Here is a 16,684-nt window from a genome sequence, read left to right on the forward strand (position 1 = left end):
TTCAGCTTGAAAATTTATCTGGTTCTTTTTTCAAGTTTTGAATCTCTGCCTACCTTCTTGTTTTGTTCATATTCTGTCTTCCTGATCTTTTAAAATTATTTGTTTTTTTGTAATTTGCTGAGCTTCTTTAGAACAATTGTTTTGAATACTTTGTCAGGCAATTCATGTACCTCCAATTCTTCGTGGTCACTCACTGGAAGTTTATTGTGTTTTTCTGGCAATGTCATGTTTCCCTGATTCTTCCTCATCCTTGTAGTCTTGCAAAGGTGTCTGCACTTTTGAAACAGCAGTCACCTCTTTCAGACATTATGGCCTGGCTTTGACAAGGAAAGTCCTTTACCTAAGAAGGAAAAAGGGAGACATACTAGGTGCACTGTGGCACTGGATCTAGACCATAGGAAACCAAAGTCTGGTGGTGTGGCGGCGGGTGGGAGCTGAGTCTAGTCAGCTCAGGCATGCATGAGTCATTGGCAACTGCATGGTCCTTTGTGTCAAGAGCTGTGGGAGGTTCGCAAAGATTATGAGGGCTGTTGGGGTCCTCAGCTATGTATATGTGACAAACAGCTAGGGTCTGGGGCTGGCAGCAGTGGAGGCCAGAGCCGAAAGTGTGCACATGCTCCACCGTGGAGTCTGGTTGCAGCAGCCTGTTGTAGCCTCACACATGGTAGCAAGAGCTTGGGTCATATGCTGAAGTTGGGCCTGAATGTGAGCGTAGATGTGGTGGTAGGTGCTGCAGGTTGCCCATGCCTGATCACAAAGGCCAGATGCATGGTGGCAACAGGGGTCAGGCTGTCCGCATGTGTGTATGTGGCAACTGCAGGGCTCAACTGGAGGTGGGTAGGCATGTGCAGCATAGTGATAAATGCAGGACCAATGGGGCAGGGCCAGCAGCTTATGCATGAACCACTATAGGAGCCAGGGCTGGCACCATGCAATAGTCCTGCAGAGATCAATCTTGAGTGTATGTGGGGTCAATTCCTGAGGTGAGGGGCTTTGGGGCTCTTTGCAGGCACAGGTGCAATAGCTGCACTGGATCTCTGGGCCAGAGCACCCATGTAAGTAACATCAGGGGTGGCTTTGGAAAGCATGGTTGTCTTAGGCACCTGGAGCATATGAAGGCCACTGCAGTGGTACCCTGGGCTGGGACAACCACAACAGGAGCAGTTCAGGTGGCTTTGGGGAGGAGCGTGGTTGGTTAGGCACCTAAAGACTTCAAGGCTCCTGGGTTGTGTCACCAGGCTGAGGAAACTGCAGCAATAGCAATCCTGCCCTAGACGGCTCCTGGGAATGGGAAGGGGAGGTGACTCCAGCACCTTAGACTATGAATGTGAAGAAAACTGCAAGGCCTTCAGTAGCAAAAGTGGCAGGGGGTTTTATTGCTGGTGTGCTGGCATTTGTTTTTCTCAGTAGTAAAAGCTGCTATGTTCCTCTGCAGGACAAGCTGCTGGGCTCCACAATTTCAAACACTGAGGAATCCTCAGCAGTTAAGGCTGTGGAGTCTACACAGCAGCTCCAGGGGCTGTTTGGGTCCTCAGTGGAGAAGTCTGCTGCTTTCCCATGTCAGGTAGGCCACTGAGGGTCACAATAACTTGCACCTTTTGACTGATTCTAAAAGAGCTCATGCAGGCCAGGCGTGGTGTCTCACGCCTGTAATCCCAGCACTTTGGGAGGCCGAGGCGGGCGGATCACCTGAGGTCAGGCATTCGAGACCAGCCTGGCCAACACGGTGAAACCCCGTCTCTACTAAAAATACACAAATTAGCCGGGCATGGTGGTGGGCGCCTGTAATCCCAGCTACTTGGGAGGCTGAGGCAGGAGAATCACTTGAACTTGGGAGGTGGAGGTTGCAGTGAGCTGAGATGATGCCATTGCACTCCAGCCTAGGCGACAGAGCAAGACTCTGTCTCAAAAAATAAATAAAAATTAAAATAAAAATAAAACCTCATCCCTTGTCTTTGTTCTCGGCTGTCTCCAGATATCTCAGGTATGCAGGTTACCACCAGAGATCTGGGTGGGCTGAAACTGAAGCTAGTCATATAGGCAGCGTCCTAAAATACCGGCAAAACTGGTTATATACCTTGCTCTGCTTTGTCTTGCAAGGCAAACTCAAGCTAGGGAGGTCCCTCTCCATGCTGAGCAGTGTCAGCATGGAGGATGGAGTGATGGAGGTAAAATGAAGTTGTTCTTATTACCATTTTTGTGTGGCTCTTTTTGAGTTTTCTCTTCTACTGTATTGTTGTGTCACCTTAAGTGGATCCTAGCCTCTTCCAGAGATATTTTGGTTCATGGATAGTTGCAGAATTGTTCTTCACAGGGAGGGGAAGGCTGAATCTCCTACGCTGACATCATGCTGACCTCACTCCACTAGACAAGGAATTTAAATTAAGTATTTCAAATATGCTCAAAGACGTAAAAGAAACAACAGACAAAGAACTAAAAAACACCGAGAGAATGATGTCTCAACAAACAGAAATTATAAATTAGAAATAGCATTTATAAAAAGGAACCAAATAGAAATTCTGGAGCTGAAAATGCAATAACTGAAACAAAAAATTCATTCTAGGCAATCAACAGAAAATTTGAGCAGCCAATAGAAAGAATCAACTTGAATAGGTCAAGTGAAATTATTCAGTTGCCGGGCGCGGTGGCTCAAGCCTGTAATCCCAGCACTTTGGGAGGCCGAGACGGGCGGATCACGAGGTCAGGAGATCGACACCATCCTGGCTAACAGGGTGAAACCCCGTCTCTACTAAAAAATACAAAAAGCTAGCCGGGCGAGGTGGCGGGCACCTGTAGTCTCAGCTATTCAGGAGGCTGAGGCAGGAGAATGGCGTGAACCCGGGAGGCGGAGCTTGCAGTGAGCTGAGATCCGGCCACTGCACTCCAGCCTGGGCGACAGAGCGAGACTCCGTCTCAAAAAAAATAAAAAATAAAAAAAAGAAATTATTCAGTCTAAGGGGTACAAATAAAAATAATTAAGAGAAATGAACAAAATGTGAGGGACCTATGGAACACCATCAAGATGCCAACATACATAGTATGAAGTTTCAGGTGGAGATAGAGTGAACTAGCATAAAAAAAATAAAAATAATAAAAGATAATTTTAAAAAGGAGAAATAATGGTTAAAAAAAAAAAAACTTTCCAAATTTGATAAGACACATTAATCTACACATTTAAAAAAACCTCAGTGAGCCAGGCCAATCCCAGCAGCCCCAGGCTCCAGACCAGCTCACCACTAGGCCAGCCCCATAGTCCCAATCTTCAGTTCCACCCCAGCAATCAGCTGTTCCCTGCAACTGTAGTCATCAGGCTGGCAACTACAAACCCACCTCCAGGCCAGCCCCTGTGGTGCCAGGTTTCAGACTTGCTCCAGCACCATGTCAGCAATGCTGGACTCAAACACCAGGCGGGCACCCACAGACACAGGCTCCAGGCCTGCCCAGCACCAGGCCAGTCCCCATGACCTCACACTCCAGCTGGACCCTGTGGCTTCATGCTTCAGCAGACCCAGGGTCTAGGCCTTTCCCAGTAGGCCCCTGTGCTGGATTTGCCCCTACGGACACAAGCTTAAAGATTGCCCCAGTGTATCCAGGTCACAGGAACCCTCAAGTCCCCCAAACCCAGGCCAGCCCTCACAGTCTTAGCCTCTAGGCCAGCACCTACACACCCAGCCTCCAGGCTGGGACAAGTGGACGTGAGCTCCAGACTGAGCCTGACAGCCCCGTGCTTAAGACCAGCCCCAGGATCTGCAGGCACGAGGCCAGTTCCCATAGTCCTAGGCTTCAGACTAGACCCTGTGAACCTAGGCTTTACACCAGCCCCAGCACCAGGTTAGCCCAGGTTGATCCCAGTGGAAACAGGCTCCAGAAAACACAAGATCCAGGCTTGTTCCAACAGACCCAAGGTCAAGGCCCACTGCAGTAGACCCCAGTGCCAGGCTAGACCCCATGGACTGAGGCTTCCAGACTATATCTGCAGACATAGGATCCAGGCCAGGCCCTGTGGACCCAGGACCCAGACCTGCACCATGGACTCAGGGTCCAGGCCAGCCCCAGTGCCAAGCCAGTGCTTGTGGACTCAGGCTCCAGGATCATCCCAGCACCTGCCCAGCCCCTGTAGATGTAGGCCTAAGCCCCACCCTACCAAGTGCTAGGTCAGCCTCTGTGGACCAGGCTTCAGGCTTGCCCCTGGAGACACATGTCTCAGCCTCAGACTCATGGACCCAGGCTCTGGGCTCAACAGTGCAGTCCCAATTAACAGGTTCACCCAAGTGGATGCAGGCCCAGACTCAACCCTACAGGTGTAGGAGTCAGGCCTGTCTACCTACTGACCCAGGCGTAGGCCAGCTTGTTCAAGGACTCCAGCAGCAAGGTTTTCTTCAAATCACGCCTGAGAGCCTGCCGATAATATTTGGATGAGCTGATTGGTGAAGGGCTTTCCCAGGCAAAGCATTCTATAAAAACTGAAACAAGGCCCAAATTGTTCAAATCCACAGACATCAACTGAAGGCAACAAGAGACATGAAACACCAAGGAGACATAACTTCACCAAAAGAACACAATAATCTCTCAGTAGGCCAGGGGCAGTGGCTCACGCCTATAATCTCAGCACTTTGGAAGGCCGAGGCGGGTGGATCACGAGGTCAGGAGTTCAAGACCAGCCTGGCCAAGATGGTGAAACCCCATCTCTACTAAAAAAAAAAAAAATACAAAAATTAGCCAGGCATGGTGGCGGGTGCCTGTAATCCCAGCTACTTGGGAGGCTGAGGCAGAGAATTGCTTGAACCCGGGAGTTGGAGGTTGCAGTGAGCCGAGATCATGCCACCGCACTCCAACCTGGGCAACAGAGGAAGAATCCATCTCAAAAATAATAATAATAATAGTTTCTCAGTAGTTGACCCCAAAGAAATGGAGATATACACACTGCCTGGCAAACAATTCAAAATAATTATTTAAGAAAGTTCAGGCTGGCGCAGTGTCTCATGCTTATAATCCCACCACTTTGGGAGGCCGAGGGGGGTCAATTGCTTTAGCTCAGGAATTCAAGACCAGCCTGGACAACATGGTGAGAACCTGTCTGTAATAAACATACAAAAAAAATTAGTCGGGTTTAATGGTGCACACTCCAGTCCCAGCCACTTGGGAGGTTGAGGTGTGGATCACTTTGAGCCCCCAAGGGTGATGGGGCTGCAGTGAGCTGAGATCTCACCCACTGCACTCCAGCCTTTGGTGACAGGAGTGAGACCTACCTAGCCCCAAAAAAAAAAAAAAAAAAAAAGGCTGGATCGCTGGGTGGCTCACGCCTGTAATCCTGTGCACTTTGGGGAGGCCGAAGACGGGCGGATCGCTAAGAAACAGGAGGATCGAGACCACGGTGAAACCCCGGCCCTACTTCAAAAAATATGCAAACAGCTGGGCGCTGCTGTGGGTTTCAGGAACAGTCCCAGCTACTCGGGAGGCTGAGGCAGGAGAACGTGGCGGGAACCGGGAGGCGGAGCCAGAGGAGCTGAGATCCGCCACTGCACTCCAGCCCACATGGCGGAGCGAGACCTGGCCTCAAAAAAAAAAAAAAAAAAAAGAAAAAAAAAAAAAGTCTAACAGCTTAAAGAAAAACAATTAAAAGCAATGACTAAAAGTATTAGAAATTTAACTGAGGATTGAAATTAATTCTTTAAAAAAATCAAACAAATTCTGTAGTTTCTGAAAAGCAAAAAGCAATCGGGAAATGAAGAGGAAATCTGTGAACTCATAAGACTAGAAATTTGAAAATATATCATCCGAGGCTAAAGAAGGAAAGGAATGAAGAAAGCTTACTACATTTATGAGATAACATCAAAAGAACAAATATTCAAGTTATGGAAGTTCATTAAAGAGAAGAACAGGCTGGGTGTGGTGGCTCACACCTATAATCCCAGCACTTTGGGAAGCTGAGGCGGGTGGATCACCCGAGGTCAGGAGTTCGAGACCAGCCTGGCCAACATGGTGAAACCCTGTCTCTACTAAAAATACAAAAATTAGCTGGGCATGGTGGCAGGTGCCTGTAATCCCAGCTACTTGAGAGGCTGAGTCAGGAGAATCACTGGAACGCAGGAGGCGGAGGTTGCAATGAGCCGAGATTGCACCATTGCACTCCAGCCTGGGCAACAAAAGCAAAACTGTGTCTCAAATGAAAAAGAGAGAGAGAGAGAGAGAGAGAGAGAGAGAGAGAGAGGGAGAAGAAGAAGAAGAAGAAGAAGAAGAAGAAGAAGAAGAAGAAGAAGAAGAAGAAGAAGAAGAAGAAAGAGGAGAAGAAGAAGAAGAAAGGGGAAGAAAGCTTATTTAAAGAAATAATAGCAGAAAAAAATTCAAATTTGGAAAAGATGTAAATATCCAAATACAGGAAGGTCAAAAGTTTCCAATCAGAGTCAATCCAAATATAATAAGACTACATCAAAACATATTATAATGAAACTGTCAAAAATCAAAGACAAAGAAAAAATTCTAAAAGCAGCAGGAAAAAAGAAACAAATAACATATAATGATTTTTCCAATAAGGCTAGCAGGAGATTTCTCAGCAGAGACCTTACAGACCAGAAGAAACTTGGATGAGATATCCAAAGTGCAGAGAGAAAACTGCCAACCAGCAATACTGTATTTGGCAAAGCTGTCCTTTAGAAATAAAGATGAGGTTGGGCACGGTGGCTCACGCCTGTAATCTCAGCACTTTAGGAGGCCAAGGTGGGCAAATCACTAGAGGTCAGGAGTTCCAGACCAGCCTGGCCAACATGGTGAAACCCCGTCTCTACTAAAAGTACAAAAAATCAGCTAGGCATGGTGGCACACACCTGTAATCCCAGCTACTCAGGATGCCAAGGCACAAGAATTGCTTGAACCTAGGAGGCAGAGGCTGCAGTGAGGCAAGATTGCGCTGCTGCACTCTAGCCTGGGCAACAGAGTGAGACTCCATCTCAAAAACAAAACAAAACAAAAGTAAGTGAAAGATCAAATGCTCTAATAGTGTAATGATGGTGGTTTGTAAATCATTTTTATTTTTAGTATGAAGGTTGTAAGACAAAACTATTAAAATAATAGTAGCACCTTGGGAGGCTGAGGTGGGAGGATCGCTTGAGCTCAGGAGTTCAAGACCAGCCTGGGCAACATAGTGAGACCTTGTCTCTAAAAGAAATTTTTTTTTAAATTAGGTGGAGTGGTGCCACATGTCTGTGGTCCTAGCTACTTGGGAGGTTGAGGCGGGAAGATTGCTTGAATTCAACAGTTAGAGGAAGCAGTGAGCCATGATGGTACCACTGCATGCAGCCTGGGTGACAGAGTAAGACCCTTTCTGAAAAATAATAAAAATAATAATAGCTGCAATAATTTGTTAAGGGATACACAATATAAATATATGTAAATTGTGACATAAAAATTTTTAAATGAGGGAGGAAACAGAATAAAATGTAGAGTTTTTGGGTTTTGTTTTTTTGTTTGTTTGTTTTTTGGTTTTTTTGAGACAAGGTCTCACTCTGTCACCCAGGCTGGAGTGCAGTGGTGCAATCTCAGCTCACTGCAACCTCTACCTCCTGGGTTCAAGCGATTGTCATGCCTCAGCCTCCCAAGTAGCTGGGATTACAGGCACATGCCACCAAGACCGGCTAACTGTTTTTGTATTTTTTGGTAGAGATGGAGTTTCACCATGTTGGCCAGGCTTGTCTCGAACCTGACCTCAAGTGATCCGCCCGTCTCGGCCTCCCAAAGTGCTAGGATTACAGGTGTGAGTCACTGCACCCGGCAAACATAGAGTATTTTTATGTGTCTAAGTTAAGCTGTTTTCAGCATAAAAGAGACTGTTATAACTATAAGAAGTTTTATGCAAGCCTCATGGTAACGACAAAGCAAAAACCTATAGTAGATACACAAAATAGAAAAAGTAAGAAATGAGTCAGACATAGTGGCTCATATCTCTAATCCTAGTACTTTGGGAGGCTGAGGTAGAGTATTCCTTGATGCCAGAAGTTTGAAAGCAGCCTGGGTAACACAGTAAGACCCCCTCTCTACAGAAATGTTTTTAAAAAATTAGCCAGGTTTGGTAGTGCATACCTGTAGTCCTGGCTACTCAGAGGCTGAGGCAGGAGGATTACTTGAGCCCAGGAGGTCGAGGCTGTGGTGTGCCATGAGCATGCCACTGCACTCCAGCCTGGAAAACAGAGTAAGACCCTGTCTCAAAAAATAAATAAATAAATAAATAAATAAATAAATAAATAAATAGTAAGGAATGAAAGCATGCTAATAGATAAAATCATATAATTACAAAGGAAGAAAAGACAAGAAGAAAGAAACAAAGGATCTACAAAATAACCAGAAAATAACTAACAAAATGGCAGTAGTAAGTCCTAACCTATGAATAATTACCCTAGTGTAATTGGATTAAATTCTCCAGTCAAAAGAAAGAGTGGCTGAATGAGTTTTTTTACAGCCAAGAAAAAAAAAAAAAAAAAAAAAAAAGCCCCAGCTATAGGCTACCTACAATAAATGCACTTTACCTGTAGGAAAACACACACAGTAAGGGGATGGAAAAAGATATTCTATGCAGATGGAATCAAAAGAGAGCAGAGCACACTGTATTTATATTAGACAAAATAGACTTGAAGTCAAAAACTATAAAAAGAGACAAGGGAGATCACACTGTAATGATAAAGGGGTCAGTTCATTAAAAGGATATAACAAATATAAATGTACATGTACTAGCTGGGCATGGTGGCTCATGCCTGTAATCCCAGCACTTTGGGAGGCCTAGGGCAGGCAGATCACTTGAGGTCAGGAGTTTGAGACCAGCCTGGCCAACATGGTGAAACGCCATCTCTACCGAAAATACAAAAATTAGCCAGGTGTGGTGGTTTACACCTGTAATCTCAGCTACTTGGGAGGGTAAGACAGGAGAATTGCTTGAACCTGGGAAGCAAAATTTGCAGTGAGGCGAGATCTCACCACCGCACTCCAGCCTGGGTGACAGAGCGAGACTCAGTCTCAAAAAAAAAAAAAAGCATACACACACACACACACACACACGCACGCACCTAATATTGGAGCACTTAAATATATGAAGCAAATGTTAATAGATCTGAAGAGAGAGACAAACTATAATATAATAAAAGTAAAGAACTTCAATAACTCACTGTCAACAATGAACACATTCTATAGAAAGTAAATCAATAAGGAGACATAGGACATTGTTTTGAGACCCCCCCAGTTAAATTAAGGTTCCAGTACTAGAGTGGCTAGCAACCTTGACCTAGGGGAACATGAAAGGGAGTTAGACATGGGTGTTTACAGTGTGCCTTTCGTGGGATACTTCTTTTACCTGGTTGACAGCCTAATGCCTAGCTGTCTGACCTGTAACTAGGGGAGTGCCCTCACACAGGAAACTTGTTTATACTGGTAGAGACCAGACCACTGTGACTGTTGTCTGACTTGTGTACAATTTATGCCATGCTTGTCATCACTCTGCTACTGGGAGCCAGATATGATTTTCTCGCCAGCATCCTGGGCAAAACTCAGCCTGGAGCAGCCCCAAGTTCTTCGGGTGGAAGGTAAAAAATCAATACATACCACAGTAGGAAACAAGTTCAAAGATTTTTACTTAGATTCTGGTCAGGTGGCCAGGCATGGTGGCTCATGCCTGCAATCCCAGCACTTTGAGAAGCCGAGGTGGGTGGATCACTTGAGGTCAGGAGTTCCAGACCAGCCTGGCCAACATGGTGAAACCCCATCTCTGCTAAAAATACAAAAATTAGCCGAGTGTGGTGGCGCGTGCCTGTAATCCCAGCTAATCAGGATACTGAGGCAGGAGAATCGCTTGAACCCGGGAGGTGGAAGCTGCAGTGAGCCGAGATTGCACCACTACAGTCCAGACTGGGTGACAGAATGAGACTCCGTCTCAATAAATAATAATAATATTAAAATAAAATTATATTCAAAATGGATATTGAAGCAACATAAAATTTTAAGAATTTTCTACAATCCACCCATTCGTGCCTCAGCATTATATTTTAAGTCTAAAGCAGCTGTAGTTGAATGGTGAAGATATATTAACTTTAAGGAGAAAGAGAGGTTGTCGTGGTTATATTTGCAAGGTGAGAAACCGTGGTGGAAAGCTGGAGGGTGGTAGTAGAAAAAGACATCAGGGAGTGGGTAATCCTCCCCTAGGGTGTCAAAGGGTTGACGAATATAGGGGCTGGTGTTTCCTGGGGAAAGTATTAATCTCCATTAATTTTAGTAACATGTATCAGAGTCCCTTGTAGGTATGAGAGTGTGAGGGTAACAGAGAGCAAGAAACATACTAGAATCATGGACTAAGCAAAAAAAGTCCTACGTCCATTTGTGTCTTAGGAGAAGCAGTCCATGGACATCACTAGAGTGCAGGTTTAGTGCAATTGGGGAAGTACTCTGCAGCACAGAGGCAGAGTCATTCCCAACACGAAGGTCTTGAGTTGGGTGATACTGTCTGCGGCAATGTCATACCCAGCAGTAAAGTTTTGAGTTGGGGCAATTTCCTCTGAAGCTATGTCATCTCCATAGGTGAGATTTTGGGCCAAGACAAGGTCATCTAGGATATGGGACTGGGTATCCTTTACAAGTGGGTACCCACTCAAGTAGATGTGGGCCTCAGCATTTTTCATGTTTACTTGAAACAGTCATCTACTGGAGGGTTTGGGCCTCTGGTTCTAAACCAATTAAAGCACCCAAACCACTGGTAAGAAGACCAACAATCAACAGAATAGTGTGCAGTTGCACCTGATAGAGTTTTGTTTTAGGTGGAAATTTAGGTTCAAATGGTACCCTATCGTATGTGAAGCTGTCTGGTCTATGGGAAAAGCTATGGTTAATGAGTCTGAGAAGAGTGTCTTCGATCTGGTCTCCAGCCTTTATGGGGTGGGAGTAAGATAAAAAAATTATTTCAAAAAATAGACTAAGGCCTGGGGCAAATTAGAGAGCTTTAGGAGTGTATTTGTTGGACTGGAATTTGAAAAGAAATTGTTGCCAGGTGCGGTGGCTCACGCCTGTAATACCAGCACTTTGGGAGGTCGAGGCAGATGGATCGCTTAAGGTCAGGAGTTCGAGACCAGCCTGACCAACATGGTGAAACCCCGTCTCTACTAAAAATACAAAAAAAACTAGCCAGGCATTGGTGGCGGGCACCTGTAATCCCAGCTACTCAGGAGGCTGAGGCAGGAGAATCACTTGAACCCAGGAGGTGGAGGTTGCAGTGAGCTGAGATCATGCCAATGCACTCCAGCCTGGGCAACAAGAATGAAACTCCGTCTCAAAAAAAAAAAAAGAAAAGAAAAGAAATTGTTTGAGGACATCATTGTGTCGCCCAATTAAATCAATTATTTGGAACCTATCAGTGCATAAAAGTTTAATTGAGTGTTTAATGCCTTTTCCAAGAGCCCAGCATGGTATAGTATAACAAGTAAAATTTGTGTTTTGGTTAATATTACTAAAGTCTGTAACTCTGAAGGGAATAAGGAGTGTCCTAGCAAGGTCTTGCATTGTGGCCTTAGTATAGGTGAAGATGGGTGATTTTGATTTATAATTTGAGTGTTTGTGCAGCAAGAGGTTCCCAGAGTTGAACCTTGAAGGGAACAATTATTAGGTAATGGCCTAATAATTTATAATAAATATGAAGATGAGATCATTTGTTGATTAGGGCATCTAGTGCTAAGATGACTGCTTGAAGTTTGGCTTAGTGTGTTGTTCCTTAGGCCTGGTCCTTCGTTAGGGACATCCAGGCTAAGGGATAGAAAAAATAACATTTCATTAAGCTGTGTCATGTATGATAGTTAGAAGTGCTGTTTGCTGAGTCTGAACTCCCATTGCTGTTCACTCAGTTTATCCCAAGGGACTTCCTAGGTACTCCAGAAGTCTGGGAGAGGAATAATGTCCTTTAGCACCCCGGAATTTGTCAAGGGACAAAGGACAGGAGAAGCCACCCCTTTCTGCAGGTGGAATATACCAGAAGGCCCAGGTTTGGCTCAATTCTGTCTCAAGGAGGCCTCAGTAGCCAGGCCGAGCTTGTGAGGTGCTCACTCCATGACCCAAAGGATAATGGACAGCTGGGTATGGAAGATCACAGGGTCACAGGCTCAGGGTCCATGAGAGCCTCTATTTGTTTTATTTTATTTTATTTATTTATTTGAGACTGAGTTTCACTTTTGTTGCCCAGGCTGGAGTGCAATGGCATGATCTCGGCTCACTGCAACCTTCGCCTCCTGGGTTCAAGTGATTCTCCTGCCTCAGCCTCCCAAGTAGCTGGGATTACAGGTATGCGCCACCACACCCAGCTAATATTGTATTCTTTTAGTAGAGATGGGGTTTCTCCATGTTGATCAGGCTGGTCTCGAACTCCCGACCTCATGTGATCCGCCTGCCTCAGCCTCCCAAAGTGCTGAGGTTACAGGCGTGAGCCACCATGCCCAGCTATTATTTATTTGTTTATTTATTTCTTGAGACACTCTTGCCCTGCCACCCAGGCTGGAGTTCAGAGGCTCGATCTTGGCTCATGTCTACCTCTGCCTCCTGGGTTCAAGTGATTCTCATGCCTCAGCCACCCAAGTTGCTGGGACTACAGGCGTGCACCACCATGCCCAGCTGATTTTTGTATTTTTAGTAGAGATGGGGTTTCACCATGATGGCCAGGCTGATCTCGAACTCCTGACCTCAAGTGATCTGCCTGCTTCAGCCTCCCAAAGTCCTGGAATTACAAGTGTGAGCCACCACACTTGTTATTAGAAATAAAGTGAAAGCCTTTATTTCTAGGACAGCCCAGTTAGCCAGCCGTGTGTTATTTTAATGGTGCATAGCATGAGAATTTCTTGCACTGGAAGCCCTGAAGTAACTAATGACTATCATGAGTGGTCCAGAGACTCCAGGAGGCATGAAAAAGGTTGCTGTGAACAAGTTTTCTGAAAGCACTAACAGGAGTGATGGTTAATTTTAATTTATAAGTAAAAAATGACATTGGACTTATATATACTTATTGAGTGTGTCAGATGAATCTCCTTGAAAAAGGATGTCATTACTGTAATGGCATACTTGTGTTCCTGGAGAAAGGTACATGCCATCAAAATGTTATCTGCACAGCCTGTCCTAAGCAAGCAATCTCTGAGGAAACTTGTTACCACTAGATCAACCTTAAAAGTAATTGTCAAGGAAGTTCTAAATCTAGGAAAAAAAAAAAAAAGACATTTGCCATCGTAAAAACATGAAAGGATAAAACTCACTGGTAAAGTAATCATCACACAAAGAAGGAAGAAGGCGGCCTCAAATTATACCATTGCAGAAATCCACCAAACCCCAACAATAAGCAATAGGAGAAAACCTAAGGAACAAAGAATATATAAACAGCCAGAAAACAATTGACAGTATGACAGGAACAAAACCTCGAGCATCAAAAATAACCTTGAGGCCGGGTGCGGTGGCTCACGCTTGTAATCCCAGCACTTTGGGAGGCTGAGGCGGGCAGATCACCTGAGGTCGGGAGCTCATGACCAGCCTGACATGGAGAAACCCCGTCTCGACTAAAAATACAAAATTAGCCAGGGTGGTGGCACAAGCCTGTAATCCCAGCTACTCGGGAGGCTGAGGCAGGAGAATCTCTTGAACCCGGGAGGCGGAGGTTGTGGTGAGCCAAGATCGCACCATTGCACTCCAGCCTGGGCAACAAGAGTGAAACTCCATCTCAAAATAAATAAATAAATAAACAAATAAATAAATAATTACTAGACATAAAGAGATAGACTGATACAATAATAGTGGGGAAATTAAACAATCCATTTGCAACATTAGACAGATTATCTAAACAGAATATCAACAAAGAAGCGTTGGATTTCAACTGCACTCTATACCAAATTGACCTAACAGATGTTTACAAAACATTCTATCTAGCAACTGCAGAATATATATTCTTTTCATCAGCACATAAAACATCCTCCAGGATAGACCATATGGTAGGCCACAAAGCAAGACTCAACAAATTTTTTAAAAATCGAAATCAGATTGGGTATCTTCTTGGACCACAATGAAATAAAACTAGAAATCAATACCAGGAGGAACTTTGGGAACTATACAAATACATGTAAATCAAACAAAATGCTCCCGAATAGCCATTGCATCAACAAAGAAATTAAGATGAAAATCAGGTTCTGATTCAAGATGGCTGACTGGAAGCCGCCAGTGGGCACCTCTCTCATGGAGAGGAGTTAAAATAGTGAGTAAATACTCACATTTCAAGTGGATCATGTAAGAGAGCATGCTGAAATTCACCAGAGAAGCAATAGGAACCATGGAGAACACAGGAGAATGAAGCTGGGCACTATGCTTAGCCAGGATGGATGTGGAGCCAAGAGAGGCTTCCTAACATGGGAGACGGGCGAGTGAGTGAGAGATTCAAGGGGTTCCACATCTCCACCCTGGACCATTACAATCCAAGTCATGGAAGAGCCCCCTTGACTCCCCTCAGGTCTCCAGACTATCACAGGGAGCCACCTGGAGACTGAGCAGAGGTACCACTCAAGCCCATGTGGAATTCAACAGACTTTTGATCCCCAAGCAGCCTTAAGCCAGGTGCTGCTGCACTGCCAAGGAGGGAGGTCAGGCATTTTCACATGCTCCTAGGACAGATACCATGGCCATGGTAAGAAGGAATGGGTACATGACAAACCACATGGCTCCCACCTCTGCTGCACCCTGCCAAACAGGGCTTGCCTGCTTTGGGGGCAGAACGCCAACAAACCAACCCTGCCCCCAACTTAACATTTCGGGCACAGTTCAACTCCCAAAGGTCCCCAGCTCCCAGAAGCCACCGATAGGCCCTCTGTAGCCTCTGCTACTGCTGCCTTAACCCCTGCCACCCACAGGTCAAGGAAGAAATGAGGAGGCAGGAAACTTTTGTGCACCCCAGTCGTGATGCAGAGGAGTGGGCAGGCTGCACATTGCATGATCCCTCACCTCCATGGCTCCCCACCAGACATCACATGCCTGCTTCAATGAAAGTGCCCCAGCACAGCACAGCACAGCACAGCTGCCCTGCTCTTGCCTGAACACTATGGCTATATCTTGGCATTCCTCTGAGGGCCCAAATCCCAGAGGTCACTGTTAGGCCCTTCCAAGTTGCTGCCACTGCTGCCTCTGCTCCTGCTGCCTGCAGGCCAGGGAGGGAGTGGGAGGTTGGGCACTATTGAACACCCGTAAGACAGAACCAAGGCTCCTCAGGACTTAGCATGTCCTCCTAGGATTGTCTTGGAGGGGACCAGCTGTGCAGATGCCATGGAGGTGGTACTGATCTTTGTATGCAGCCTGCTGGTCCCCGTGGTCCTGGCCAGTGCAGCTAAGAAGGAGAAGGAAATAGATCCTTTTCATGATAACTACCAGACCCTGAGGATTGGGGGACTGGTGTATGATATGGTCCTCTTCCTGCTTGTGAGCCTCCATAGAGTCTTGATTTGTTGCCCAGGCTGGAGTGCAGTGGCAGGATCTCACACTGCAACCACTGCTTTCTGGGTTCAAGTGATTCTTGTGCCTCAGCCTCCCGAGTAGCTGGGATTACAGCTATGCACCGCCATGCCCCACTAATTTTTGTATTTTTAGAAGAGACAGGGTTTCACCATGTTGGCCAGCTGGTCTTGAACTCCTGACCTCAAGTGATCTGCCCGCCTTGGCCTCCCAAAGTGCTGGGATTACAGGCGTGAGCCACTCATGCCCAGTCGAACCTCCATCATCTAAGTCACAGATGCAAGTGCAGTTTCAATCAGAAGCCCCAGGATCCAGGAGATGAGGAAGCTCAGGTGGAGAACTTCATCATTGCAAATGCAAAAGAGCCCCAGATAGCAAAAATCTGAAGTGCAGCCCACAGATAGGCAGCCTCTGGAACCAGAAGGTAGCTGCTTGAACCTTTAGATGCAAATGTCGATGCTTAAGAAAACCGGCCACTGTAGCAACAGATATTTTCCCAGGAGAAGACAAGAACTTGTGCATCTCCCTGTGCCCATCCCTATCGCTTCTAACAACATTCTTCAACCTAATGATGCAACTAACATTTGCCTCCCTCATGCATCCTGTGGTCTTGCCCAACTCCTGTTACGTGTCTGTGTATGTGCATGTTTGTCGACTGTGGTCTTCATGGCTACTTGTTCATGGATGATATTATGTTAGTCAACTGTGGAGACTCACTTTTCCAGGCAGGAGAGGAGCCATGTCACCATTGATCCCTCCCTGCCACCATGAGCCTCCATCATCTCCTGTTTCTAGGCGTTCACTTATTCCATGAGAGACCAACCCATTTTCTTGATTTAGGGGGATGGGTTTGGGTAGGAGCATGGGCAGGAATCTCCAATTATCCTAGGACCTGGGGAGGTTTGCATCACCGCCATTATAATTCCTCATGGACCCTCTTCACTCCTCTACAAGAAACTCGCTTCCTTATTTCACCCTCACATGAGTCTACCCTGAAGGTCTCTTAGTATTAATAATTGGAGATTCAAAGCAAGGAGCCGGTGAGCCCAGCCATTGCCTTCAGGCGAGCTACTCCCTTTCATGATCATTTTTTTTTTTCCAGGAGGGTTCCACTGAGAAGTCTGCATCAACCCTGCCCTTCTGCAGAGTTCCCAGTGATTTTAGGCTAAGGGCTTCTACTCTATCCCTGGGGAAT

This window comes from Papio anubis, chromosome X, assembly GCF_008728515.1.
Source record: "Papio anubis isolate 15944 chromosome X, Panubis1.0, whole genome shotgun sequence".
Classification (NCBI taxonomy): domain Eukaryota; kingdom Metazoa; phylum Chordata; class Mammalia; order Primates; family Cercopithecidae; genus Papio; species Papio anubis.